Here is a 3803-nt window from a genome sequence, read left to right on the forward strand (position 1 = left end):
GTCTCCGCCCCTGGCTGTGCCCTACTTAGTTGCACCTGCTACAGAGCCATATAAGAGTGGTTGGCTTGTTGGGGTCAAATCGCTTTCTTCAAGATCTACGACAGCACGAACATGACTATCTTGATTGTATCATAAAATCTTCACGGTGCATATATGTAACAGAAAACATGACATACTGTAACAAACACGTCTCATCATGAAAGTGTTTTTTTAGTGATGCCATTCAAGGCAGGTGCCTAATTCTTCTTCATTTGTGATATTACCTCAAACACATCGGTGCCCCCAAAGAGCTATTTATATATAAAATTTAAGATATGCAATTTTAGGTTCTCGTGCCCTAAAAGTGTAACCTCTGTTCGAGTTGGATAATTTCCTTTTTCCGCGTTTTCCATTCACAATCATATGGAAGAACTTGGTATTATTATCCCCTTGAACCACATATCGAACTTTAGCCCTAAGTGCCCATTTTATCTCTTCTTCTCTAAGAAGCTTCGCTAGCTTCTCCTCACCCTCTCGTTTGGCTACACCGTCAGTCACATCGAGCATACTCACCTCGGCTTTTAAATCTAGATCATCAGTAAGATTAAGAAGCTTTTCTTTTTCCACTTTATATATGTCACTCTCATTTTTTACCCGGCCCCGCAAGAACTTTCACAAGTTTCTAATTTCATATTGCCATCTCTCCACCTTTGATTCTCCTCTGTTCTCTTTAGTCCACTCCCTGGCTATCAAATCCAGGAAGCCCTCCCTTTCGAACAACGCCGGTTCGAAGGAGAAAATATTCTTGTTGCCGATGTGAGTCACATCACCCGAATCAATAAGGAGGGGAGTACGATCGGAAAGTCCCATTTGCAACGCTCGCACCGTTACCAACCGAACTTCTGTTCCCATTCAACACTGGTTAGAATTCGATTCAATTCCTCGTAAGTTGGATTCTCCAAATTGTTCGTCCAAGTGTACTGCCTGCCTGTGAGATCAATCTCTCTCAGGTGCAGACTCTCAATGGTAGCGTTAAAAACTTAAATGACCACCTCTTATCAAAATTACCATTATATTTTTCTTCTCTCCATCTAATAATGTTAAAGTCTCCACCGACCAATGTGGGTACCCTCTCATCCCCGCCAACCCTCACTGCCTCACAAGGTCTATAAGGAAGTCAAGCTTGAACTCCGGCTATGCTGCGCCATTCACAACCACCAGAGGCCGCCTAAAGCCATCAACTTTCGACCGCACATGAAATTTGATAGCATAGTCACCCATAATGATATTCAAAACTCTCGGGGATTTGCAATTAAACCCAAGTAAGATCCCGCCAGTACTTCCCCGTGGTGGGAGACAATGCGAGTCATAGTCTAAACCACCAAAAACCGTTTCCAGAAAATGCGATGTAAAATTATCTCGACCCATCTCGAGCAACGCAATAAAATCCAGCTTATTTTCCTTAGATGTTTCCGCCAAAAACCTATGTTTAGCCAAGTCCGCGAGATCTCTGATATTCCAGAAAATGCCTCCTATTTTTCATCATGAAAATTTTGTTGAATTTGATTATCGCACGTCGACGCACTGCAGAGAGTGGGTACACCTTTCTCTTCCACGTGTGTCTGGGCTTGACCGTCACCACCTTGGAGTCCGCATGACTGAGGTCGTTGCTTGAGCTTTCTTCTGGTTGTAGAGGTGCCGCATGCTCCTCTACATCCTATGCTTCCCGTCCAGAACACTAGTGGGCACTAGATCCTCACAAAGACAATCTAATGCCTGAACTAGCAGGGCGTTAATTTCACTCTCTTCCATTGGTTTAACGGCCGTAATATTTTTAAGCATTTCCATCGCTCTGTCTGCCTTAAGACCAAGCAAATTATTTACAAACCTAGCAGATAAATCGCTTAAAAGAGGTAATGCAACACTAGTCCAAACGTAGTAGTGACCACTAACCAACAAGTAGAGAGGAAAGGACACATAAATTAACAAAGGGGCAGGAAAAGGAAAAAGAGAGGGACATATCACATGAGAAAAGGCAAAGAAGTTGAGTTTCCTCTAAAAATAAGAAATAAAGGTAAAGGAAACATCGATCGTTGGGCCATCATCACGCGCGAGAACAGGAAGGAATATTGGCAGCAACACGCAAGGCACATCAACGCTAAAAGGCTATAGCTAGCGTACTCCATTCCGCTGAGAACCTAATTAACGTTGATGTTAGCCCGCCTGGTTCTAGCTCCCGTTTAGTTACTCCTGTGTGACAAGAGAACAACCAGAGCCAGCAAAAGCGCGCGCGCGAGAGAGAGAGAGAGGGAGGGAGGGAGGGAGGGAGGGAGGGAGGGAGAGAGAGAGAGAGAGAGAGAGAGAGAGAGAGAGAGAGAGAGAGCTCAGCGACGCGTCCATGGGTCTCTCAAGTGCTGTGCAATGGTGGGAGGAGTGGCAGCTCCGCATTCTCGTGCTCGGCAGCCTCTTCCTCCAGTTATTGCTCTACTTCTCTGATTATGTGCGTACAAGGCCTCTCCTACGCAAGTTCAGAGTGCTCGTGTGGATGGCATACATAGGCAGCGACGCACTGGCCATCTACGCCCTCGCCACCCTCTTCAACCGCCAGAAGCAGTGGACGGCGGACGGTGGGAGCACCGCCCTGGAGGTCGTATGGGCGCCGGTCCTCCTCATCCACCTCGGCGGCCAGATGGCAATAACTGCCTACAGCCTCGAAGACAATGAGCTATGGAGGCGGCATGCCGTAACCCTGGTGTCTCAGGTCACGGTCGCCTTGTACGTCTTCTTCAAGTGGTGGTCCGGCGAGAAGAGGCTACTTGCGGTGGCGGCCATGCTCTTCGTCAGTGGCATCATCAAATTCAGCCACAAGCCATGGGCACTCCAGAGAGCTAGCTTTAATAGCATGCTGGAAGGCATTGCTATCGACCCGAGAAGACAGGTACCTGCAGACAATACCTGCTGGACATTCTGCACTTCTGACATAATATTCAAGCAGATGATGTCCACCAGGAGAAGAAGGTCGGCAGGAGGAGAAGAAGAACAAGAAGAAGAGCTCGACATTTTGCTTGAAGAATACGTACAGAAAGCACAGAAGCACGTGCAGGTGCAGGCAGTAGGCAGTGATCAAGATGAAGACTATGAAAGCACTGTGATGGATTACATGCATAAGATGTTTGTCGACATGTCTGCTACCTACTCTGATCGGCTTACCATGTTGCGACCTTTCCTGACGCTGGACGAGAAGAGTGCAAATTACACGTTACAGATGTTCCTCGGATACATATTCCAGATCTTGTACAGCAAATCCAGATCACTGCGCAGCATTCTTACCTTCTGCGTATGGGGTATTTTGGTTCCATGCCTGGCCTTAGCTTCCCTGGTGCTCTTCGCCGTGACCCACAAGGACGGCTACAGCGACAAGGACGTCAGGGTGACATACATCCTGCTTTGCTGCAATGCTGTGCTGGAGTTGCTACCCTACCTCTACGCTGTCCTACAATCCTCCTTGGAATTGAAAAACTGCTTGAGAAACTGCTTGGATTGGATCATAGCCATCACTTTGGTATGTCTCTGCACAACATATGTTGGGGAGGACAGGGTCTCCCAGCACAGCCTGCTGTCATCCGTTGCTCGCACCAAGAAGCCCACCATCCTTATGGAGCTTGCCACCTTCATATGTCTCAGAAGGTACATCAACAAGCATTGGTATATTGGGCAGGTAGATGCATCCCGGCATATAACGGGGCTGCTTCTCGGACACATGAAAGATGGGTGGAAGGAGTACATAAGCGACGCTGCCAGCTACAGAAGGTTCAGCAATCTCA

Source organism: Triticum dicoccoides, chromosome 3B (assembly GCF_002162155.2).
Source record: "Triticum dicoccoides isolate Atlit2015 ecotype Zavitan chromosome 3B, WEW_v2.0, whole genome shotgun sequence".
NCBI lineage: Eukaryota > Viridiplantae > Streptophyta > Magnoliopsida > Poales > Poaceae > Triticum > Triticum dicoccoides.